Source organism: Anomalospiza imberbis, chromosome 12, assembly GCF_031753505.1.
Source record: "Anomalospiza imberbis isolate Cuckoo-Finch-1a 21T00152 chromosome 12, ASM3175350v1, whole genome shotgun sequence".
Taxonomy (NCBI): domain Eukaryota; kingdom Metazoa; phylum Chordata; class Aves; order Passeriformes; family Viduidae; genus Anomalospiza; species Anomalospiza imberbis.
Genome location: NC_089692.1, coordinates 11,184,203 through 11,210,190, shown reverse-complemented (window position 1 = coordinate 11,210,190; position 25,988 = coordinate 11,184,203). Strand labels below are relative to the sequence as shown.

At 39.8% G+C, this 25,988-nt stretch overlaps 1 long non-coding RNA gene across 4 annotated transcripts in view; it reads left to right on the top strand.

Annotated features, from left to right (window-relative positions):
• Positions 1-25,988, top strand: part of LOC137481199 (uncharacterized) — a 260,106-nt gene that overhangs the window by 121,357 nt on the left and 112,761 nt on the right. The window lies entirely within an intron of this gene.

Sequence of the window (25,988 nt, the reverse complement as noted above, 5' to 3'; positions counted from 1 at the left end):
TGAATCTCGGGTAGAATAAATGCATGCACTGACTTGACCTCATGAGTTTCCTTTATGGTTCATTTTCATCACTGTCCTTTATGCTGGTCTCTGTGGGATCCTGGAGCTGACCCAGACTAAGCAGCAGAGGAAGGGCAGGGTGTCCCTTGTGGGGCTGTTACTGCTGCAGCTGAGCAAAGCCTCTTAATGATTCCAGTAGATTTGCCTGGGCTTTGCAGTGGGAGAAAATTTCACCCTGCAAATAAAGAGCGATGGCCAGTGCGCCTCACAGGGATACACGGAGCAACCTAATTATGTTCAGCACAAGTTCAAGCAGTATCTGTAGGTAACGTATGTGACTTCAGAGCCAGAGGTTCAGAAAAGTGGGTTTTATATTTTGGTGGACTATAAACTTGCAGATGATAGCAAGCATTAATCTAGTTAACACTAAAAGCAAGTTCATCAGTTATCCCGTGGAAAATACAGTTGTGTCCTATAGTTGACATCAATCACTGGAATGGATCAATGTTTTTCAATAAGAAAATGAACAAAGATATCATTTCTTGCCAAAAGGATATTTCTATTGGAAATGGTGGTTACTGGCAACCTTTTTGTTTTCATTGAAAACTCCAAGACTGAAAATTCTTGATTTCCAGCCTGTCAGTTAAAGCACAAAAACTTCTATAAAAAAAAACTTTAGTGAAAACATTGTTCTCATAAATCTTTTTTTATGAGAACTGAAAACATTTCCTGCTCAACTTAGAAGTTTTTTAATTTAGAATTTTTACCTATACTTTGCCCCTAGGTAGGTTGTGCCCTGCTGTCACTGGAGCACTGGGACGCGGGTAGCAGTTCCAGGACATGCCATGTTGACGATGCCAGATTGTCAACACGAATGTTTGGAAAGTGCAGGAGCACAAATTCAGATTCAGTTGTGTGAAACTTCCGTGGGTTAACTTCACTGTTGTGTCTCTGAATTCATGGAGTGTAACGGGCCATGAATCAGTAATTTTCATTCACAAAAGGACTTGTTGTATATATTCAGGTCCCCCTGACAGTGCTGTAAGCAGCATTGCCTATTAAGCTTTCTAAACTATTTAAACTAGGTCAGAGTGAGGGAAAACTGTACCAACATTATGATTAAAAGGCACCAGTATAACGATCCTAGATAGCATTGTTGTCTTTCTTCCCATGAGTCACTGCCTAACAATATAGTTATTTTAGCTCTGTGACTTCTTCAAAAAGAAGAGCTTTGCCCACATCTTAAAAAAAAAAAAAAATCAGATATCTCTTACCCCTTTCCTACTAGATTATATGCTGTTGTTAGTTTTCTAGAAAAAAAGTGTGCACATTTTAATTTTAGTCTGTCTCTTTTGCCCCTTATTTGAATTACTAATGTGCCTTCCATTTCCTTGTAAGGGTCTGTGTGTTGGCTGGTAAGGACTGCAGCTTTACCAAATACAAAATAGTAGCTCCATGAAAGGCTGACAGGAAAATGTTTACCAGGTTTATTTTTTTTCTTGGGTAGATTTTTGCCCCTCTTTTTTTTCTGGTGGAGGAAGGGAGTAAATGAAGCACTCAAGATTTTATGTTTGGCCCTAATCAGTTTTCATAACAATGAAAGAGTCCCTATTGCATGAATATTAAATTTTGATGAAGCTTTTTTTTTTTCAGGCTGTAGATTTAAGACAGCTTAGTAACCAGAACTCCTCTGCTCTTTGTCAGCTCTCTGTGAGATACTGAATATTATAATTTCTATATTTGCTGCTCAGACGTCATTTAATATTAATATACAAAATACTCATTCACTTTAAAAATAATGTTCTTATTGTATGATTTATTTGATGTGGAACTCAGAGTTTTGTCTTTTCTCACATAAAATAAAGCACCTTTCAGAGGGAGATGATCTGTTTCTTTCCGTACGTGTGGCACAAAATGTCAACATTCTTCCTGTCATTCGCAGACCCAGTGAACAGTGAAGCAAACATCAGGCATTCCTTGTGTTAAGAGCAATGGGGCACTATTGAGTTTTTGTTTTCAGAAATGTGTACCAGAAATCTGAAATGTTCAAAGACTTGCAGGCACGGTAAAAATTTCTTATTCGTCCTCCTGTGACTCCTGAATTCTTAAACTTTGATCTGTAATTTTTGCCTCTCAAATTTGGATTTTGTGATGATAGTCCTTGGACTTGCAAAAAAAATACAGGGTCAGACTGCTGGCATTATTCCTGCATTCAGCTCATCATTTCTCACATAGTGACTCTAGACAGAACTTGCCTTTTATATGTTTCAAATCTCTGGGTCTAATCCTGTAAACACTTACATACTACACTGCTTAATTTTAGCCATCTGCATAATACCATGATGGACTTGATGAAGCTGCTTACATAAGCACTGGAACGTATGTATGAATGGTAACGCTACATGTCACCCTGCTCTACTAAACCTAGTGGAAAAATCTCATCCCCTCATGAAGAAACAAGTTCTTATCCAAAAACATATGCAATTTAAGCCTCCCTGGGAATTGATTTCATTTAGGACACTGCTTTTCCTGTGTGATCTAACTAAAGCACACTGAAATCTGCTGAGGGCTTGGCAGGAGTGAGTAACTCTGGACTAGCACTGAGTATTTGGGAAAAGTGGGTTTATGGAGGAATTTGGAGGACAAGATTGTAACAAAACACAAAGGCACTGTCAATTATAAGAATTTGAATCTAGTGAAACTATGTGAGTCATAGCCCTGCTAGAAGGAGCACTGAGGCTCAGAGGGTTGAGAAGCTTCCCAAAATCTGGGATTATTTGGACAGTTCTCCCTGTCTTTGAAATCCAGAACTTGTTATCTGTTAATAATAGTATTAACTATATATCATATTCATGTTCATTTTGGATGTTTTCCATTCTTAAAGTTTGGAAACCAGAACTGCACAGCTTTTCCTTATAATTCCTATCAGTGTTATGCATAGGTGCATTATTTCCAATGCATTTTCATCCTTTATTTTTGTCATATCACCCTTGGTGCCTCTTATTGGATTTGTACCAATCCAATAGGTACCAATCAACAGATCCAGTTGACCATGCAAGGAAGACTTGCCATATTTGACTTTGTAACAATTAATATTCTTATTCACAAAACCTACTTGGAGATTTACAGGTTAATTACCTGAAATTTTGGCCATTTTCCCTAATGTTGATGAATCACATTCTCCAAAGTGAGTTCAGGGCTTAATCAGTAGTGTGAATGCAAGCTATCTGGGTAATTGTCTAAGGCATGCCACATAACATTTCTGTCAAAGTCACAGCCAGGTAAAACAGTTTCAGTTTTGGTTTTTTACTCTTAGTTTTCCCTGTTTGTGAGGCTTTATGAGAAGGCTGTGAGCTACTTAAGTTACATTCTGAAGGAGAAGATAGAAGCAAGTCAATGAAGAGAAGTAAAATTGACAAGTGAAGTGAGCAAGTGATAGAGCTGTCATGGGAGCTCATGTTTCTCAGAAAGGTAGAAAATTTGAGTTAGGAAGTAAGGACAAATAAATGGAAAGAAGTAGAGAGGGACTGAACTGGAAGGGAAAAAGGAAAAAAATAGAAGCAGCAAAGCAGGCCTGGTAAAGGTGAAAAATCATTGTACACTTGACACTGCTGTCTACAAGTGGCTGACTGAATCCAGGATGGAATGGTTCATTTGAACAGCAAAGTGTTGTGGCTGGGCAGGTCCTGCTGAAGGAGCAGACTTAGTCTAGCACAGACACTGGAAGACAAGCAAGGTGTTTCAGCCTTTCTTCCTCTCCCATCTCTAATTGAGACTACTCATTGTGGCACATATTCCCACTGCATGTGGTTGGGTTGCATAGCTGGGTAACCATCCTGCATTTAAAACAGCTTTGTGTCCGGTCCCGTTAGCTCATAATAACTGTGAGCCTCTTCCTAGACCCAAAATACTATCTCCACCTAGTATTGTACCAGCTGCTTTGGCACTCTGCCCAGAACTGCTCTTCATCCCACTTGGGGAAATGCAGGGAAGGGAGAATGTTGGTGGGAGCAGCACAAGGTAGAGCCCAAAGAGCAATGAAGCCAGTGAGGGGTTTAGAGGCACAAGTCTTTTGAGGAGCACCCGAGGTTGTTTAGCCTGGAGAAGAGGAGGCTCAGGGTGATTTTCTTGCTCTCTAGAACTGCCTGAAAGCAGCTTGAAGCAAAGCGAGTGTTGGTCTCTCCTCCCAATTAACAAGTGACAGGATAAGAGAAAATGGACTTAATGTGCCAAAGGAGGTTTAGATTGGAGATGAGGACAAAACAGTTGTCCAATATTGGAACAAGCTGCCCAGGGAAGTGGAGGAGTCACCATCCCTGGTGGGATTTAAATCACATGTAGGTGTGGCATGGGGACATGAGTCAGTGGTGGACTTGGCAGTGCTGGGCCTTTTCCAAGCTATATACTTCTATAAGGAATGTCCTCTGGCTTCCTGAAGGTCCTTGCTGTGGCTGACATACCTTTTTTGATAATCATAATGTGAAAAAATAGTCTGTTAATTCCTTTTGGTTACAAAAGCAATTTGGGTGAAAGAGAACATGATTCTCTGTATATGCACTTGGGGAGGAGAGCTACAGAAAGACAAACATCTGGCCCCTCAGAGGAAATTTGTGGCAAATCCAAAAATTGAACACAAGTCCTAAGTCCCCTGTTGCTGCTTTAGCCACAAGAATCTTTTCATTTTACAGATAGACTGTAAACACATAGTGATGTTTATTTGAAATTCCAAAGAATCCATCATTGAGAGACCTCATTGTCCTTGGCAAATATTTAGGGATCCTAAATACTCCTTAGGAATTTCTGGCCTAAGGGATTAAGGGAGACTTGGTTCTGTAAATTCAGTGTCCTAATCATGTATTCTTAATTTTTTTTTTTTTTTTTTTTTTTTTTGCACATCAGAAGTCTTACAAATATAAGACTATGTGAAGCCTTTTAGATCTGTGTGTCTGATCGTGGTAGCTGACTGCACTAGTTAGGTGTGCATGACTGCACTCCAAAAGTACAGACAAAATCATCTCCATTCCTTTCTCTGAACCTACAAGGAAAGCTACTAATTTTGTAACATTGTTCAGTTTCCTCCAAATGAAATCATTGAGATAAGGATCTGTATAAGCAAATTATTCTCCCCATGCTATATGATAAGTCAAAAGTAATTAAAAATCACACTTTCTTGCATTTAGTAGGCCCTATCAAACTACAGTATGACAGAAAAGTCTGGAATTTGGATCTGAGCTTGATAAATGGGATAAATCTGCTCTTCCTAGAGACAGATGTGTTCTGTTCATGTTCCAGTTGAAACTGAGCCGTTATCTTCCTCTACTTTGTGTTGATGAGTCTGCACTTGGAATTAGTGAGTCTGGTTGCATCCCTTGTCTGTGTTCTCGTCCCATTCCTGTTGAGGAGTGATGTGGAGGAACTGTAGAGGACTGTAATGATGGTCCAGGGCCTGGAATACTTGACATGCAAGAAAGAACTGAGTTCTAGGTAAGAGGCTAAAGGGACAACGGCAACTTGCAGTGACCTAAAGAGTGGTGACAAGGATAACAAAGACAGTGTCTTCTTAGTGCTGGCACAAACCATACAAGGGATAACAGTTGAAAACAGCAGAAAATGGGAGGTTCTGGTTGGAAATTAGGAAATAAATTTCTCTAGGAGGGTAGTACAGGAGGGGGAAAAACCTACGGCAAATTTGGTTGAGTGGGAGGTTGGACTTGTGGCCTCCAGAGGTCTCTTCCACCCAGAATTTCTTTGATTCTGTTACAGAGCATGAATATTCAGTTCATTGACTGTCTTTCTAATTTATATTCTGAGTTTTTAGTGGGATTTTGGTCAAGGCCAGATTCCACTGCTTCTGTAATTTTAATCCCTTGTAATCAATAGGACTATTTTTGGCACAAAGTTCTGGATTGTAAAATCCACCGATCTCTGTATTGCAAATACTCTTTTTTTCTTTCTTTCTTTCTCTCTCTTTCTTTCTTTTCTTTCTTTCTTTCCTTCCTTTCTTTTTCTTTCTTTCTTTTCTTTCTTTCCTTCCTTCCTTCCTTCCTTTCTTTCTCTTTCTCTCTCTTTCTTTCTTTCTTTCTTTCTTTCTTTCTTTCTTTCTTTCTTTCTTTCTTTCTTTCTTTCTTTCTTTTTCTTTCTTTCTCTCTCTCTTTCTCTCTTTCTCTCTTTCTCTCTTTCTCTCTTTCTCTCTTTCTCTCTTTCTTTTCTTTCTTTTCTTTCTTTTCTTTCTTTCTCTCTCTCTCTCTTTCTTTCTTTCTTTCTTTCTTTCTTTCTTTCTTTTTCTTTCTTTCTTTCTTTCTCTTTCCCTTTTTTTGTCTTTTTGTAAAACACTGGACTAGCTTAATGAATAAGCAAGTGTGCAATGTAGCAAAAAAGAAAATTACTGATGTTGAAGAAGCTTGATGAAACTTGATTACATTTCTTCTTTTAAAATTCATATACTGCTTGCTTTTCTTTGAACAGGTAGTATGTTTCTCTGAGAAAGTGATGTTTGTGAGTATGTGATTTATCTTCTCCTAACGCATTCTTGTGACCTTTTACTTAAGTAACCTGATCGAAATCTAACTTTGTTAACTCTAATTGACATTGAAAGAAAATTTATTTTTCAGAAGCCAGGCAGATCAATATGAATTTGCACTCTGCTAATTTTGCTTCCTGGACTTGTCTTGAAAACTGTAAGAACATGATGGAAAACACTGAGTCTCTGTTGTTACTCTACATTTGTTGTGTTACTGAGTTAACCCAAAACATTTCAAATTGAACTGCAAAATGATAGTGCAGCCATTAGAGATGAAAGCAGCCCTTTAAAATACTTCACTCTTTACTGAAGAGAAGTATGTACTCCTCCTTTTGTGCTTGTAGAAGTTTGGACTGTGATTATTACTTCAGACATTTAGGCTGTCCAATAAAGTCATTGATCTAATTAAACCAGAGGGTAAATTACAGCTTTCAGCACCTAGATCTTCCAATATATAAGGTGGTGTTAAGTGCACCTTCAAAAGCAGAAATAAATAAGTTAATAGCAAATTTAAAGGGATCAGTTCTATCATGGTTTAATTAGACAGTAGAAATTATGGCCAGAAAGAGCACCGTGTCCTTAAAAGTAGCAAGGTCCATTTTTTCCCTAAAAGGATAACATTTGGCTAAATAGTGTGGTCTGACATTAGGTTTCATTAGGTGTAAATGACATTGCAGAGCCTCAGGCTTTAAAGTGGCTTGAAGAGGTACAGGAAGGGTATTTTTCTTTCACCTGTCACCACTTATTTTCCTGAACTACTGGCCAGTAGCCTGGCATTTTCAGCTAATGGGAATTAAATAATACAGCTGTAATACAAATGTTGTTTGTTGTTGCTTGATCTTATGTGGCAGTCATTAAAGTTTAAATAAAAATCAGTAAAGAGAGCCACATAATGGTTAAGGACCCTCAGCTAACTTTGGATTTTTATGGCCTTCTCATTATAGCTATTATACACTAACACAACCACTAATTAAAGGCTTGGAAACTTTGCGTGGGACGAGGCTCATTTCGGGCAGGAGAAGGAAGTGACCGTCTGCTCGGAAATAGCTGTGTGTGCCAGCCCCACACCGACCCCGCCTGTGTGTCTGCCTACTTTTCTAAATTAATTTACAGCAAGACTCATCTCAGCTTTGTGCTGGGCTGCTGAAGAGGCCACCCTTTTTCCCAGTGGGAAGCCCAGCCAGCCCAGGCTGCCCTCCAGACTCATCCCTCTCTCCGCACATATCCCAGCCCTCCTGGGCTCTCACCTCTCCCCCAGGGCAGGGCTTGGCCCAGAAATGGGTACTAATAATGCCAAAGGCTTGTAGAGCCCCTGGTTCAATCCTCAGTAGAAAGAGGTGCTGTTTTTATGGTAATGTGCTCTCAATTACATCATTGATATAATTTCTGTGTTAGTTTTTAGTATTTCTTCCCTGCAAAAAAAATTTGCTCAGTCTAATACCTTTTGATTCTCATAGTTCAATTTATTTGCTCACTTTATGAAAATTGTACATCCTAGAGATAACAATTGTTGCTATTCCTGGTGAGAAATTTTCTGTGCTCCCCACAAGAAGCAATTTCAATTCTAGCGAGACATTGTACAACTTGTTTCTGACTGCAGTGATAGCAAGATAAATCTCAGAAGTAACGGGGGGGATTTTTAGTATCTCTTTCTTGGCACCTTTATTTTTTTCCACCCCAGGATGCTCTCTGAGGCTTACACTGCTGCCTTCCACAGGCCTGCAAGGAGCCATGCTGCTTCTTTGTGCCTCCATCTTCCCATCTGTCAGAGAGGCATTGCAATGCCTACCTCCCCAGTTAAGTACTTTGAAGATTATTGATGTTGCAGCAAAGCTTTTATATGAGCATTTGATTCTAATATTTCTTCCTTCCACAGTATGTTTTATTCAGGCCAAACTCCTACCCACTCTCCTTACAGCTAATGGAGCAGAGAATCTTTTATCGTGGCTGTTCCCTGTTGCGGTCTGAGAGGTCTGTTTTGATATGTCAGCACAGGGAACTTTTCTTTTTATAATTACAGATTTTGTCAACCATTTTGACTACTAATCGAGCTGCAGTGTGGATTAGTGCCTTATTAGTAACACAAACAGTTCTCCAAAACACACAGCCTGAGGCAGAGCCTCATTATGGAAGACTTCAGGCCAGTTTATTTAGCAAAGCTGTAAAGAACTGGAAATGAGATCTTATACTGGGAATTGTAGAGCAACCTTAAGTGTAGGCATAAAGCCTTGCTTCCTTAGGGACACACCCTATCCATAGGTGTTTTGCTGTCCATGTAAGTGGTTGTGTGTTAGGAGAGAATCCACTCCCTGATGTCAAACCAGCGAACAGGGCAGCCCCAGGGTCAGCCAGTGTGTCTAGGAAAAAGACTATGAGGTACTTCTCCTAAAACCTGCCTTCTGAGGAAGACACTTGCCTCAAGAGGAAAGAGAAAAGTGGTCAGTGACATAATTTGAAGGCAAAATTAAAGACTACTGCTGAACATTAAAATATTTCTTCTAGTTCCCCAGGGATTTTGCATGGAATTCACTGCGCTCAGTGTGAATGGCAGAGGAACTACATTTATACTTGGTAAATTGGCTGGATAGGCTCCTGGGATTTGAATTGTTTAACACAGAAAGCTCTTGATTTGAGGATATTTTGTAGCATCCAGTGGCAAGATCCACCCACAACCCCTTGAGGGATGTATACAAAAGGATATGTCTAATTTTGCATCATGAGTAGCTGGAGAAGAATATAAGCCAGGCCTTCAAGCTGCATGACTTAAAGAGCAATAAAAAAAATATGACATATAAATTGAAATTATCAGAATGAAAGCCTTTTCTTAGAAGCATACAGAACTGGACTCAATATTTTGATTGGTACTTCCTTTCTCCCTTCCTGGAGTAATTCTGTTCAGGTCACTGAAACGTTTTTGAATTATCTTGATTTTAGTAAACATTTTCAGAGGAAAGAAAATTGGATGCCACTTCCACCCTTCCAAATGAAATATTATTATTTCTTCAGAATTACTTAGTTCCATGACATTTTTAAATTTTTAACATTATTGTTCCTTAAAATGTTTTTAAAGATACCTGTGTTTTAAAAATGGAAGTATTAATTTATTACATGTATAATTAAGTCAGCAGATGAAATATTTTGTTGTATCTAAAATATTTGTATATTTACTGCAAATGCTTCATATTTATTCAAATAGAAGTAGAAACCTTTTTATTTTTGTCTGCCAAGAACTGGCACAACTGACACAGCCTTGGCCTGATCACTAGTGTGTCAGTTTGATTCTGCAAATTTAGTAGCCTTCAAATTGCATCAATAGCACCCCAGCATAGCTGTATTTCAGACTTTCTAGGCACCAGGAGGAAGTCCATGTACCTTTAAATGTCTTACCCTGAATTTAGCCAAGAGTGAATCTTATTTTTGCATATTTATTTAAGTACCTGGGCAGGATTTTTTTCTTTTTTCCACAAAAAATGTTGCCTGTAACTTAGGCAAAAACAAACATTAAGCCACTTTTTTGTTTGTCTACTTTAAATGAAAATGTTGCATTGGTATAAAATCACTCTTGAAGTATTTTTTATCTTGTTTCCAAGCAGAAATACTTCAAAAGAACATTTGCATCCTCTAAAGTAAATGTTCTCAAAATGAAGGACTTTTAAATGCGAATGGTAGCAGGTAAAGGAAACAACCCTATTAAAACAATTCATGAGAAAATAGCCCAGGAACATCCTTGTTCTCTTAGACTCATTTGCTGTGAAAATTGACTGAGTTTTGAATGTCTGAAAATGCCAGTGCCAGAGGGCTGTGGGCTGGGAGGAGGATTCAGAGGGGTCAGCTTTAGTTTCTTCTAAGGAGACAAGGATTCAGGACGGCTTTCTTCCAACTCAAACCCACCAAGGCTGTCCCGTAGCTGACTCCTGAGCCGAGAGACACGTCACTAATGGTGGTACAAAAACAAGCTCCAGCCTGTTCATCTTCAGAGCAAGGACCAAAGGGAATAAGGAAGGGAAGGAGAGTGATGGATGGGTTTACGCTCTGTGTTCTCTCTTCAATAATTAAGGTCCCCTTTAAAAAGAGACTAGACTTCTTTTGCTTCTTTGCCTTCATTGCTGTAACTATTAACTTTTGGTTCACAGTTTTATGATCATGTTGTTGTTTCTCCTTCCTATAAGGATTGCCAGACTGTCCAGAAAGTATCTTGTTTTCAGCCTTGCACAGCAGTGGATCCCAAGGAAGAGGCTAAGATGTAGGACACAGACACAGCAGTGCTTCACCTAAGGTGCTCTGTGGGTTTCAGATAATAGTGGTTAGTGATCATCTGCTGATGGGCCTTTATCCTGCATGGATTTGTCTAATCCTACTTTGAACCTGTTAATACTCCTGGCCTCTACAATACCCTAAGGCAACAAGTCTGGCATGCTAATTGTATATATGGTGTGGTGTTTGAGCTGTGAAGAGATATGTGAAGTAGATCCAGCCTGTCTTTGGGAGAGTGATGGCATGATTCATCTTTGTAAATGGGGGACTGGAGCCTAATAAAAGAAATTAGGTATATTTTGAATTGCAACTCTGAGCAAATAACAAGGTGTAACACTAAGAAATCCTGAGTTGGAGTCTCAGAGAACACACATTTTCTAACATGGATTTTTTATGCGTCAAGACAGTTCAATCACCAGACCAAGTGGGAAAATTTTTGTGATTAGTGTTGGTCTTCATGGGAGAAACTGCAATACAGGTGGGGAATACCACGTGTTTTGTGCTTCCATATTTGCCAACATGCTGGCATCAGACAGAGTAAATGTTACGGTGTGCTAGGCTGCTCTTGTAGGGAGATGATGAGGAACAAACAGCCATTTTTAACTGCTCCAGCTTTTTTTTCAAATTTACTGCTTCATGTGTCATTTGTGACTTCCTAGACTATCCAAGGGAAGCAGGAAAAAGATGTCTTGTTTCATTCTGTATCCAGGGTTATGGATATTTCTGCTCCTTGATGCTGTTTTACCATCAGCTAAGGGACAGAGAGTGAGGGAGATTTTTGTTGTAATTTCATAACAAAGTGAAAGCAAAGTCTGAAAGCTCTGTTATCTAGGGAGTCTTGTTCCTTATTTGATTATAGAAGAGGTTCAGATTTCTGTTTATAGGTTTTTCATTCAGTGTCTCTCATTCCTCTCTGTGAACCTGGACAGGGCTTATAGCTACTGCATCTGAGCACCATTTTATCCCAGAGTGGTGGGGGACATATCAGTGCTGTTCCAAGGAAAAGTTCTGAATTAGGATTTCAGCACTGGTACTGAGTAGAGGTTCACTGTGCCTATATAGGTACAGTGCAGATCTTGTAGACAGAGAAAACTTGGGTTTCCCAAGCACAGGGAAATCCAGCTGAGACTGAGGGATCTAAATCCTGCCCAAGAGGAATTATCCTCTCTCTTTCCATGTTCCCATCTACAGCCAAGAATGTGGCAGGGTGGTGGGCTGCACACTGGTTACCAGCACATCCAGAGCCTTGTGGAGGTACCAGTGCCAGCTCTGGATAGAGTATTGCAGTGACCAGAATAACAGGTCCACTTTATTCACATTAGAAGTTGAGCAATGCAGACACACTGAGACAGTGGTACCTCTACGTCTGTCATGCTGACATGAAGCTGCTTTTAGTAATGCTGAGCAGGAAGAGGATAGCTTTTTGGCCCCTAGCAGTGACTAAAATGTGAGCTACTTTTGTCCCTTGGTCGTTTTAACTGTGGAGAACCTAATTTTAGCACAGTGGAGGTTATATATACACATAAACACACACACGTATGTATATATACACATTCAAGCTAAAATTTTAGATCATTGAAAAACCACAAAGTCTTGAATTAGAAGAGAGGTCAGGGGAAAGTTCATGAACCCCAGCTGGTGCAACAAACACAAGCAGCAGCTGATTCACCTCTCCTGAGTTCTGTCAGCGTGGTGTGGCTCAGCTGGACTTACAGCATAACCACAATCACAGGCTGCTCTTACTGGAGCTTCATCACATACATATCCCTGGCGTGTAGTGTCTAGGGCCAGGCACCCTAATCCTGACAGAGATGGCATGTTTTACTCAAAAGAGTACTTTGTAATTTAAAGTATTTTAAATTGTGGCTTATTAGCGGCAGTTCCTTCCTGAGTAGTGTGTAATGCAGCTGCATTTGATGCCATTACTGTAGCACAGCTAGAGGCACATGGCTTGGCCCAGCCTGTAGGATGCCAAAGCACTTTCTTCATGGGATAAATAAGGGAGCTATGATTTTCTACATCTGTAAGTACACAAATATTTCTAAACATTTGGCTCAGATGACTGCTCATCAACTAGAAGATACCCAACTCAGCATATTTATGATTCTATGATTTGTTTTGCCTAAAGACAGAATCCAGTGGTGCCTTTCTTTTAATATGAATAATTCTGAAGTTATTTTTATATCATGGAATTATATAAATTATGGCCTTTTAATTTTTCTTTATTCTTCTGAACTGTAGTAACATTGCATGTTAAAAAATAAGGGAAGTATTATGGCAACTACCTTTTCTACAGAAGTTACAAAGCATCCCTCTACAAAGGCCAGCATCACCAGCATCATGGTAGACATGTAAAAAGTGAGGCCCGTGGACTTGAAATTACTTTCCTAACTTTGCACAATACACTGCTGAAAAAGATGGGGCTGAACAAAATTCTGGATAGACTTAACCTTATGCCAGGGCCTGCCATTATTCCTTCATCAGACAGATGCTGCTGTCATCTTTGCCTTTGGATGCCTATGGTTTAGTGTTTTATGAGATGTGCTAGTGGAGGGACAGGAACAGAACTAGAGCAGAGACAGAGAACAGGCTGAGATTGGACATGTTTGAGAGAAATGTTGGTAATCTTGTTCAAGCTTGAAAATAGAAGAGGTTTGAGCTGAATTCACAATTTCAAATCTCATATTAAATGGCTGCATTTGTTGCCAGCATGTATGTTGTAAATTTGTTTTTTCTTCTGGAGACTTGCAGAATTCCTTTAACCTGGCCCTGGTAAGATTAATATGGTATCCTTTCAAATACCTTGAACAAAACAAATGCCAATTTTCTATTGCCTATTTTTAGGCTTCCAGCTGGGCCTAAGAATTGAAAAGTTATTAAAGAAAGCCAAGATCTGAGCAAATGTGCCTGTTATAAATTGTAATATAAACCACTTATAAGTATAGGTTTTATCATCCTGGAGTTATTTCTTAATTTAAATGTTTCATGTGCATATCTTGGAGATGGGGATGTATTTGGGTGAGGAACACGATTATAAAAGTTATTTCTTTGTATGCCAGACTGTGATTATTCCAGATTGTAAAAATAAAAGTATTACACATCTGTGAAATGCCTGACAAACTTCTTTGACAAACCAGATGTTAGGCCATCTAATACTTATTTTAAAGATACAAATGAAAAAATACACGCAAACTTCTTCTGTTGTGATGATAATGTTATTGCTGTAATGTTAATTTGTTTTGCTTTTCATGTCTCCTGCAGCAAGAGCAGTGTGAGTATTTGAATCTGGTTCCCATTTATTTTGCTTGGAATGTGTAGGACTGTCTTGAATATCTTCCATCATTATTTGGACTGTACATGTACAATAGCTCTCTTAATGTAGGGCACGAAGACATACTGTAGGTATATAGTGTAATTAACTGCAAAGCTATTTGGGAGCAGCTGTTCCCTATTGTTGTTGCTTAATGTTGTGCAGCACAACAAAGCCTTAAGGCAGCACTTGTTAGTATTTATGGAAAGCCATTAGCCAGTCTGTGAATGAGCCTGCAAAAGAAGAGGAAATTCTGATAATAATAAACAGGGGTTCTTGTTAAAGCAGGAGAATTCCAACCATCCCTATCACTCAGTGCTGGTAAAGGCTCTTGTCCCTTTGATTTGTACCACAGACCAGATCCAAACCCTTTCTCTGAATCAGCAATTGAAAATTCAAATGAGTGAAGTCCTCTCCAAGGCAATGTTTTGCTCTTCCCATCTCACTGCATTTTTTTAAGGAAATCAGAAACCTTTCCTACTAAAATCTAGTTTTGGTGCCAGGATGTACATAGGAAATACTATTTCCTGCCTGTGCTGGCAAGTTCAGTTATTAAACCACTTCCTCCAAGAGCCAAACTTCTTTGAAGAAGAAATAAAGTTCAAAGTCTTTTTAAGAGACCATTTGTTCTTCTTATGTGCCTAACCTGAATGTTACATTGTGTGCCATTTAAATAAAAAGACCTTAATCTCTTGAAGATGGACTGGCTGTTGTTCTAGGTCACCAGTTTAGGAGAAGCAGACATGGGTTACAACTGCATTTTTCAGGAAGCTGCTTTCTGAAAGTGGTGGATTTTATTGCATTGAGCAGCCACAGAGCCATGGAACAGCTTCTTGCAGGACAGCAGTGGCTCTGGGCTGCTGGCAGAAACAAGGAGTCTTGTGCTGTCATGGGTATTTATTTGGACATTAGGTAGCTCAGAATCCACATGTAAGGCAGATACCTCAGACAACTTTATTCTTTCTATCAAAGTCACCTCACTCTTACTGGAATTCCAGGTTTAGGTTTTAACTGTTCAAGATGAAAGGTACCCATCCTGTTAGGAGTAAAAATGATGCTGTGTGACTGGTGGTCAGTCAAACTCAAGGAGGAGAACTTGGACAATAATCATCAATCCGTCTAAGGACAAAAAATTATTCAGAAGCAAAAATGTTTTCAGAAATCATTTGCTGTCACTGCTTGTGCTCCAGCTTTGCCTTAAACAGTACAGAGACAATTAGCTGGGAAAAAAGCTTCCAGTAAAAGGTTCCACGCTCTGAATCTGATAAAAAAAATAAGGGAGGTTTGCCAATTGTTGTAGGCATTTTCTAACCTTGGAGCATGTTAGCAGTAAGGTACATTTGTGAGGAACAGCAGCAGTGAAATGTTTATTATTGTGTGCCTCCATCCTTTTTGTGAGTATCATTCTGTGAGGACAGGGCCTCTTTTCATCTGATCTGTGCTGCCAAGGCGGATAAGAGAGGTTTATGTGATGTCAGATCTGAAACCAAGGAACCTGTAGACAGGTTCTGAGCAGTGATGCCTCTGGCAACTGGTTTCAAGGCAGAGCTTATGTAGAGTGCCTGAGGTTTTAATAAGCGCATAGATGTCTGAGCAGCACATAAAGAGCATGGGAGGTGACAGGCTGACCCAGTCACTTTCATTAATTGGGATCAAGTTACCTTTTTACATGTGGGCAGAGCACTGTACTGGAGATTTTGGAAGTGAACAGTAAGTTGCCATTGTCTCTGTGCACTGGGTTCTTGGTAACTGATAACTGGGATATGGGAAGTAAGTTCACAGTAATAGGGGATGCTCATGGCTGAGAGAGCACCATACTGCATAAATCATGCCTGCAAAAGTGCAAGCATAAATCATTGAGATCTTTGTAACGTGGGGTTGTCAAAGGCTACTGTGAGCTCTACACACACAGAATCAAATACTCTGTCATAGTTCTCAATGGGTTTTCTTTTATGCTGGTCAGAGTTAGGGCTAAATCTTCAGGTGGCTCCAGCAAATACTCAGTGAGTGAATGAGAAGTATATAGGTGTCTACGGAATTATCAACTCAATTGTAAGGATGAGTTCATTTTATTAGTATTTAAAAAAAATAACAAGATGAAATAGCAGAAAGTCTGTCTCCTGGCTGCTTAATCCTGAGAATTCAAATAAAAACTAAAAATAATTATTTGTCTTTTTGGTGTAAGGTAAAAATAGGAATATTTCCCTTATTTCATTCCATAACTTAAGACCTGCAGCACAGGAAGGACTGACTAAATGTTCTTAAAAAACTTGCATCTTTCCTCAGTGTGGAAAATTTTGCAGTTTTTTGACAAAAATTTCTAGAATTGAAGAGGGGCTGACTGATTCAAGAGAGATCCAGGTTTCTTTTTTTGAACTCTGAAAAGTTTACATTTTGAAAAATTTTAGTTATTTTACTGTAGTACAAAATCAAATTGCTGATCTTTGCAAAGATATTTTGAGAACTGTTGTTTTCTGGGCAGCTTTCCATAACATTCTTATGTTTTTATTAAGGCTGAATTGATTTTAACCTACTTTTTGGTTTTTTGACTCTTTGGGATATATTTTGGTCATTTTTGATGCTTTTTCATAAGTGTAAGGCTAGAAGCCTAAATGAAAACAGAGTTTCTCCTCTGGTCTCAAACATGTGAAGAGTTGGGGGCTAAATAAAAGCATTCAGTGTGTAAGAGTTGAAACAAAATGTTGACAATTGGAAACACTGAGTCTAGCACATATCTTCTGTCTTGGTTATTGTGAGTGGAATCGATGATCACTGGCAGAACAGGACTTTTTCTTGTTAACATGAATTTGGTCGTGCAAAGCTGAATCCAGGCAGGGCAACAGACTGAGGTCCAGGTGTGCATGAAGTTTGCTTCTGGGGGTGATATAGTTCTTGGCAGAGGAGTCTGCAGAGTTTGGTCAATTCAACTTAAAACATATTAGCATTGTTTCTGTAAAATACATGGTGAGGTATCATTAATGAATATGTATGTATTAGATAGGTGTGTGAATTGCATAGGTGCATAAATTGTGGGTCAGACAGTGAGCAGCCCAACATCAGCATGCTGTGTAGCATGAGGAAGAAAATCTGCTTTCTACCCTACTTGTCCTTGGCAGCAGTTTCTGGTACCTGTGTTGCCCTGCTGGGAGTATTCAGAGTGTGGGAATCCTCTGACCCTGGGGCACTGAGAAGCTCTGGCTGCTGATTCTCTGCCTGGCAGCTCAGTTCCTGTACTGCAGCATTCCCCAAGAATACTTGCTTCATCTGCTCTCAGCTGATTGGAAAAGCCGGTTCATTCCCTCTGCAGTGGGAATTTGAATCTTGCCATATTGGTGAGTGCTGGCTGGTGATGATCTGGCTGTTCATCAAGTCTAGCCTCATTCAGAATTCCTGGGTCAAGTAGATCACTGCCACATTATCTGACTCCTGAACAATATCTCAAAACTCCAGATCAGATACAACCAGCATCTTGCTATGCAATTCTTTTTTGAAGTGATAGATCAGATTAAAAGCATGATTTTTTTTTTTTTAATTGTAAGAGAGAGTTTGGGGGAAATTTTCATCTAGCATGCTTGTTTTCAGGTATTTCATTCTAAAATGTTCCTATCTACTCATTTTATTCAAGTTAATCCAATATGGGTTAAAACTAATGAAATGCAGACTGCATTAAATTCCACTGCTGTATTTTAAAGTTCAATACAAGTATACTTATTTTTTTTTGTTAATAGTTAATTTTTTTTTTATTACTTCAGATCTTGGAGGCTCGGCTTGGGAATTGGAGGCCATTGTACAAGTAGCGATGAACAGACAGAGAAAAAGCTGTCCTTATCCTAGTGACTTCCTGAAATTTGCACAACCCTGCATCTGAGCACAGATCTAAGTCTCTGTCCTGTCTCAGTGTTGTACTCCACTGAAAGAAATTACTAACCCACGCTCCTTGAAAATCTCAGGCCTCTTTCAAAATAAGAATGGCTCTGTCATCTCTACTATTCTGTGTTGTTTTTTTTAAAGGGGATAAATCTTGTACTTCAACAACAGAAAGAACTTCCTGTGAAAGATGCTTTCTTTTATCACTTTTATTTTGTACTGATTGAACAAAGATGTTTCATGTTTAACTTCATCCAGTACTTGTAACAACGCGCTGACAGTTGGTCCGGTCACCATCTTACTGAAACCTGTGGAAGGAATCTGAGGGGGCCTAACAAGCCACTATTTTTAGTGCAGGGTATAGGGAAAGACTGCTGGATGCCTGGATTTCACTGGTGATTCTAGTGCCACTTAATGGAACTAAAGTGGCCAGTGGTTTTGGGTGCTCTCATTTCATCAGTCTGTGATCCTTTTTTCCAGACCACAGTTTCACTGCACTGGTCACAGGAAAAAAAATTACTTATAGACTGTGTGAAATCTGTATTTACACTATTATAGCTGTCACAGAAAAATGACAGACAATTACTTTGGGACCTCCTAGAAAAAAACATATCCTTAACTCATGGTTTGGGGGATTATGGGGCTTTTGTTTGTTTTTTATCTAGATTCTGCATTATCTTTTTCCCTCTGAAAGTGTACAACACTAATCTGTCTGACCAACGTAGTCTCCGGAAAGCAAATTTAAGAGCAGATTAAATCTAGTATAGAGTACCTTGTCTGTTAGCTGTTGTCAACTTTTAGTTCCCTTGCTCAGTGTACTAAATTTGTTCTGACTGCTTTTGTTCATATATACATAACAAAAGGTGTCTCACAGTACAGTCTTGTTAGAAAGCGAAAAAAAATGTTAAGAAGAAAACACGTTGAACATTAAAGTGACAATGTTATTCCAACTATCAGGGTCGGTGATTTGCACTGTCTGTGCCACGTTTTGTAGCACAGGGAAATGAAGAGAAGCAGACAAGGGCTAGTACTTAAAATTACATGAGCAAAAAATGTAAATAGAAATCAAAGACTGAAGATTCTTTTCTTTCATTTGCATAGCCTAAAAATATTATCTATCAGTGGGAAAAAAAAAAGGCACAAACTTTTAAGCAGAGCTGTTTGCTGGAATAGTACATATCTTCCTTTGGCAGGCATTGATCTATTTTTGACATATAAGCTATACAGTGTATTAGCTGTATATATTAGCTAGGAGAGTCTGAGTTCTCGAAGGAACAGATGGTTATTCCCAGCCTGGACAGCACTTTCTAAGCATTAAGAAATCTATATAACTGTTCAAGTGAATTACTTGGGGTTTGCTACTGCAGTTTTAAAGCACAGTGGAGGCTTAAGCAGTCCCTACCACCAGCAGCCCCCCAAAAAGAAGTTTCCTTTCTTATGCCCTCTTCATTTGCCATGCACTTTAAAATGACAGTTGTCATCCCTATGAAGATTAGAAGACCCATGTTGGGTATGTCACATGCTTTGATGGTAGTATTGCCCCAGGCATTTGTCATCCAACCTACAGGGATAACAATGTGTAATGGTGGTGCTTTTTTCAGAACACTGTAAGTATACAGATATTATTAAATTTTACAATTACCACAGGGAATGAATCAAAGCCTCCAATAAGCAAATGAACTATATATTATTGCCCTGCCTTTATAATTTTTGTTCAGTTCCATCTGATTGCATTCCTGTTATCACTTAGTTGTTTCTCTGCATGTAGTTTTATCTAATTTCTCTTTATTTCAGTCACTTGCAGAGGAGATAAATGGATTACTTCAGACTAATTGCTACTTATTTAGAAACCGTCAAGCTTTTGTAAGAGTTTCAAATCAGTGGTTTAAGCTAGTTTTTACTATCTGTGGTATTTATCTTGAAGCCTTTTATCACTGAAGAGTCTGTTAATAAGTTGTTTTTATAAAGCCACTTTCAATTTTCCTTTACCTAGTCTGCCAAAATTTTTTACAGATTATGATAGTTAAGTAGATAATGAGATATTTGCTTCTTTTAATGTGTATATGAATTGAAATACCACTGATAGACCTGGCAGCTGCATGGATTTGATTGTAAAGTGTCTGACAGAGAGAGAACTAGAATAAAAATAAATATTGCATTATCTTGATTTCCCATCCTTATGTGATGGAGGAAGCAGCTGCATTATTTATCTAATTGAAGGAATGTTACGAGTATGTTTAATTAAATGAAGAGTACTTAGTAATACTGGGGGTGTAAACAAAGGATAAATGGCAAAATGAGCTAACGTCAGCTAAGATGCTTTAATTACAAGCGTTGTACCCTTTCGTGTAATTATTGCAGAATGTGTTTGTACATCACAATCAATGTAGCCAATCTATATTCAACAACACACCACTTTCTCATCCCGATTAGCAAGCTTTCTTCTTTTCCCAATGCAATTGGATAGCAGGTTCATGCAGCCTAATTCTCACATATCCATTCATACAAATTTTCAGGGAGATTCATCTATTCTTCCCTCAGTGGGAAGGTAAAATCCAGCTTCCTATTGCCAATATATATAAAATTTTGTCATGGTTTTAAAGCATACTCTAATCTCAAGGCACTGATTGACTCTTGAGTAGGAAATGGTGTTTTCATAGGCTACCTGAAATGAATCTTCAGCAACACAAAGTGCCTAATTTAGTTTTCTTGCTCATTCTAATTGATGTTCACAGCAATGGATCCGGCATGGTAACCTCAGATGAACACAGTCCCAGTTATTGTTGGTATCAGAGGAAAAAGCACAGCACAGGAGTGCAAAAAATTACAGGTCATTTGCTCTCTGAGGGAGTAGTTGACATTTCATAATTAAAAAATAATTTTCCAGGGATGCAAGCCTTTATTTGTTGAAGGCTTCCTTATAAGTGGACAGAACATAAAGATTCTGCAGGATCTGGGATGTGAATTTGGATGAAAAGTGTGTTCCTTGTGAAAAAGTCTTTATCTTTTCAACCAGCTACCTCAAAAGACTCAGTGAAAGCCCTAAGACATAATTAGATCATGGAGTTTGATCCCTGCCAAATTCAAAATTTAAGTCAACGCTTAAGTCACATCTCTAACAACAACAACAACATAAAGGAGCTGCCATTAGTGCATGGAAGTGATGCTTTCATGTGCTAATACCTTGATCACTCCAATTTTCCGTTAAAATCAGGACTCAGGAAGTCCCAACTAAAGCCTCCATCTCAATGAATTCTCTCAGTGGTGGCTTTTCCTTAGCTGTATCCATTTCTTAAAGATTTTTTTCAAAACCCATTACTACATATTTTGCAGTCTATTAAGTGTTTTATGCTAAAATAAAGTTTAGGAAAAGTGTATTTTGCCTAAGGTTAAGTAACTCTTTGTTCAGAAGTTGCTTTAGTAGATCAAGCTTTCCAGCATATCCATTCTTCCTAGGCACTACCCATCTTTTACAAATACAGCAAAATAAACATGAAGGAATATCATCAAGAAAAAGATATGCTGCTTGTGTAAGTAATTATGTCCCTTGTTAGTTCACTATAAAGTAATTTTCTTTTTTTCCCCCACTCTTTACATTTCTTAGTGTGCCCTGGAAGGTATTTTTACTTAATTTTGTTTAGAAATTTGAAAAGCAAGAGAAAGTGAGGGATGATTACAGACTTTATTTAAGGTTTTGATTTTGGTTTCTCTCTGTTCTTATATCAAAGATGAAATGGAAGTGGTGGTGTCATGTTCAGGTAATGAGATTTTATATTAAAAAGAATAAATTAAGCTCATAAAGCCAATGGCAGGAGGGACATGAGGAACCATTTCTAGCTCACAAAAAGGACTTTATACATTAATGCAGTGAGCATCAAGAGTTATTAGGAGTTGAAATTCAAAGCTCAAAGGATGTCAAGTGCTTCAAAAGCAAAGGCTTATTTTGTATTGTTTATATTTAGAAGTGATATGGAGCTCCCTTGAAATATTTTACCCATGATGTCAAAAATCAAAAGCATTAGGGAAAAAGAAGAACTCGGGACATTTCATTTGTAAACAAGAGTTTTGTCCATTACACACCAGAGGATTCCTCTGAGATACAGATTTGTACATAGTACTTCTTACCAAAAAAATACCAACATCCTCTCAGCTTAGCTGTGTGTTGTTGCTTGCCTTGAAAAGTCATAGTATACAGAAAGGTTTTACTGTAATATTCACTTTTTTTTTTTTTTTTTTTTTTTTTTTTTTTTTTTTTTAGTAAAACCTGGAGTATCAGTATGTGGTCATTTTTTAAATAGATATTTTTTTGAAAAGCTGTGTGACATTTTTCTTTAATGGCTGATTTTTTTTTAATGTCAGCTACATTTTTAAAGCATGAGGCCTGGTTGTAACTAGCCTCGGCACTGCTACTGTACATCAGACTGTACTATTTGATCATTAATTTATCACAGTTCTAGCAGTTTGTTTGACAGGTGATAGTGCTTTCATCTAATGGCTACACAGCAAGTGTGTGGTGCACTAAAGAGTGGATGCCACTGACTAGAGTTAGAAATCAGCAGACAACAGCCACTTTGCAGAGCTTTATCGATTTACCAGAATCATTTAAAGATATGAAACAACTGGAATAATGAATGCCAATTCAGCTCACTGTAGGGTTTTTCTTATTTAGTTTGGAGTATATTAATATAGTGTTGTTGCTAGTAGTGTTTTTATTACAACTATTTGCAGTGATAAAAGAAGTGTAGAAATCAAGGTGCAAGTCTGAATATTTGTACTAGAAATACAGTCTCTGTGTTCAGTGCAGCTTAGGAAATAGATGCTTGGCAGAAATATGAGACATACTGGAGTGTTGCAAATACTTAACCTCTAAATAAAGCCTTTCTTATACTTATTTGCTGAAAATGTTCTCTGAATTAGGTATACAAATATGAATATTGCATGGATGGGAAGAACAAAATAAGGCACTTTTGCAAGCATGATGAGATTCTTGGAGCTGTCCAGTGCAGGGCCAGGAGCTGGACTTGATGGTCCTTGTGGGACCCTTCAAAAACAGGATATTTTGTGATGCTCTCTTTACTTTTGTCCTCAAAGGAAACAAAGTGTATTTAACCCATTAGGTGTAGTTCCCCACTTTGCTCATTGCAGTGCATACACCAAGCTCGGTGTGAGCTGCACTCGGTGTGAGCCACGCTTGGTGTGGGCTGTGTTGGGTGTGGGCTGCGCTCGGTGTGAGCCGTGTTGGGTGTGAGCCGTGTTGGGTGTGAGCCGTGTTCGGTGTGAGCCGCGTTGGGTGTGAGGCGTGTTGGGTGTGAGGCGTGTTGGGTGTGAGGCATGTTGGGTGTGAGCCGTGTTGGGTGTGAGCCATGTTGGGTGTGAGCCGTCTTCGGTGTGAGGCGTGTTGGGTGTGAGCCGTGTTCGGTGTGAGCCGTGTTTGGTGTGAGCCGTGTTTGGTGTGAGCCGTGTTGGGTGTGAGCCGTCTTCGGTGTGAGGCGTGTTGGGTGTGAGCCGTGTTGGGTGTGAGCCGTGTTGGGTGTGCGCCGTGTTGGGTGTGAGGCGTGTTGGGTGTGAGCCGCGTTCGGTGTGAGCCGCGTTGGGTGTGAGCCGTGTTGGGTGTGAGCCATGTTTGGTGTGAGCCGTGTTGGGTGTGAGCCATGTTGGGTGTGAGCCGTGTTGGGTGTGAGGCATGTTGGGTGTGAGCCGTCTTCGGTGTGAGGCGTGTTGGGTGTGAGGCGTGTTCGGTGTGAGCCGTGTTCAGTGTGAGCCGTGTTGGGTGTGAGCCGTGTTGGGTGTGAGCCGTCTTCGGTGTGAGCCGTGTTCAGTGTGAGCCGTGTTGGGTGTGAGCCGTGTTGGGTGTGAGCCGTGTTGGGTGTGAGCCGTGTTCGGTGTGAGCCGTGTTGGGTGTGAGCCGTGTTGGGTGTGCGCCGTGTTGGGTGTGGGCTGCGCGTGACGTGGGCCGCGCTCGGTGTAAGCTGTACTCGGTGTGAGCCGTATCGGGTGTGAGCCGTGTTGGGTGTGGGCCATGCTCAGTGTGGGCCACGCTCAGTTTGGGCCGCACTTGGTGTGAGCCGTGTTGGGTGTGAGCCGCTCTCGGTGTGACCACCGCTTGGTGTGAGCACCTCTTGGTGTGAGCACCGGAGGCACCCTGGTGCTGATGGAGGTGGGTGTGCTCCAGCCATGCCTCTGCCAGGGCTCCTGTTGCCAGGCAGGGCAGCACACCCATGGCCCAGCCCATCCACCTGCTCCTGTGGCTGCGGAGATGCTCTGCTGAGATCCTGGCAGGATCTGGGGCTGCAGCCAGACTGTTATGTGCATGGAAATCTGCACCTTTGGCTCCTACCCCACAGTGCAGCTGTGTAAGGGGCCTCGTGTATTTGAAAGCCCAGACTGCTGCATTTGTGCTGGTTTGCCAAAGGCCTGTCTCACAGTTGTTCTTGGTTTGGGTAAGCTTGCAGGGAAGGTGTGTTATCATGAATCCAGTACCCTGTTTTACTGCAGCTGAAACTGATACCCCATGCCAGCAAGAAACAGTAACCTGTAAAATGTTAACAGCCCTTCAAACTCAGAGACTCTCAAATCCTGAAGCACTTGGCTACAGTAGGTCTTAACTGAAATTATATCAGAGGTAGAAAGGGTGCTTTGAATTTTAAAGTCAGTGCCAGCAGCCTTCTGCCCCTTATGTTTACAAGTCAGCTTAGGCTAAAGCACAGATGAGTCATGGAAGTTAATTAATTTTCTGAGGTGCTGATTGCTCATATGTCCCACTAAAACCAATAGGGAAACTCCCACGTGTTGTAGTGGGAGCTGGAAACTGGCCCTGCTGTGTTGTGGGACATCCAGAAGTGGTGATGTTGCTTTTTGTAGTGGAGACAGTGGGAGTGGCTTACAAACATGAAGGAAACCAAAATTATGCCAAATGAAATTTTATTTTCCTCCTCCTTGGTGTTTGTTACAAAAATCACAAGTAAATAGTAAACACAACAGTTTGTCAAACATTTTCAGTATTTATTTTAAGCACATGTGCTGCCTCATCTCCTTTAAATTGCAAGTCACAGGAACACTGATGCCTGGGGGGTGGCCATGTACCTAGTCCTGAGTGAAATGATGCTTATTAATATAAAGTTACTGCTAGCCTGGTGTCTCTAGGTTTGTAGCAGCTCATCAGTGACAATGAGTCTATGTAAGCCTTGCTGCAGGAGGGACCCCATTCCTTGGTTTCCCATGTCAGGGAGTCATCATCGCTGAAGCTGACAATGATGGTTCCACTAGTTCTTCTCAGGAAGAGGTGCCTAGTTCTTTTCAGGACGTACTATTGGCACTGCCAGGCCTGTGCTACAAGGACAGCAGGCAGAACGATAGCAGAGGCTGACATAACATAGAGCCAGAGATCAGCCTTTTGCTGAAGCTACAAAAATTTACACTGGTTCTGGGGTAGACTGGAATATGGGGTTCTCAGTACATAGAGAAATGTGTGTGAATCAGTAGAGCTGGTACAGGGTGGATCATGAACAATTTTGCTGTAGACTTTTGATACATGTGTCAATCTGTCACATTTCCAACATATTAAACCTTGTTTGGTTTGTTTGAAAGAAAATTCTCCAGTTACTTCTAAGTAAAACCTAGCTAAATGTAATTGGTATTAAAGTGAATGGGATATCATCTACTCTGCTGAGGAATTAAACTGTTTTAGTAATAGTTGAAAAAAAAAAGCAAAGAAAAAAGAGCTGTGCTTTTATCTTGCCTTCTTTCCCTCCATGATGGCATGCTAGTTAGGAGTTACTCAAAGTTCTGTATAAGCTGCAAATCATGTTCTGCCTTTCCATCTATCTTCCTGCCTACAGAACCACAAAATAAAAATACCCTGGATGAACAATTCCCTTCATCTTCTTGCTGCAACTTGCCAATTTTCAGTCCAGCTCCTCCTCCTTCCTCTGAGTGCCAGTTCGAGGGGTAATCTTTGCATTTTTGGCTATCCTGTTTTCAGGGGCTAGGATGGGTTTCCCCACAGCCAGCTTGGTTATAAATAGTTACTTGCCTGAA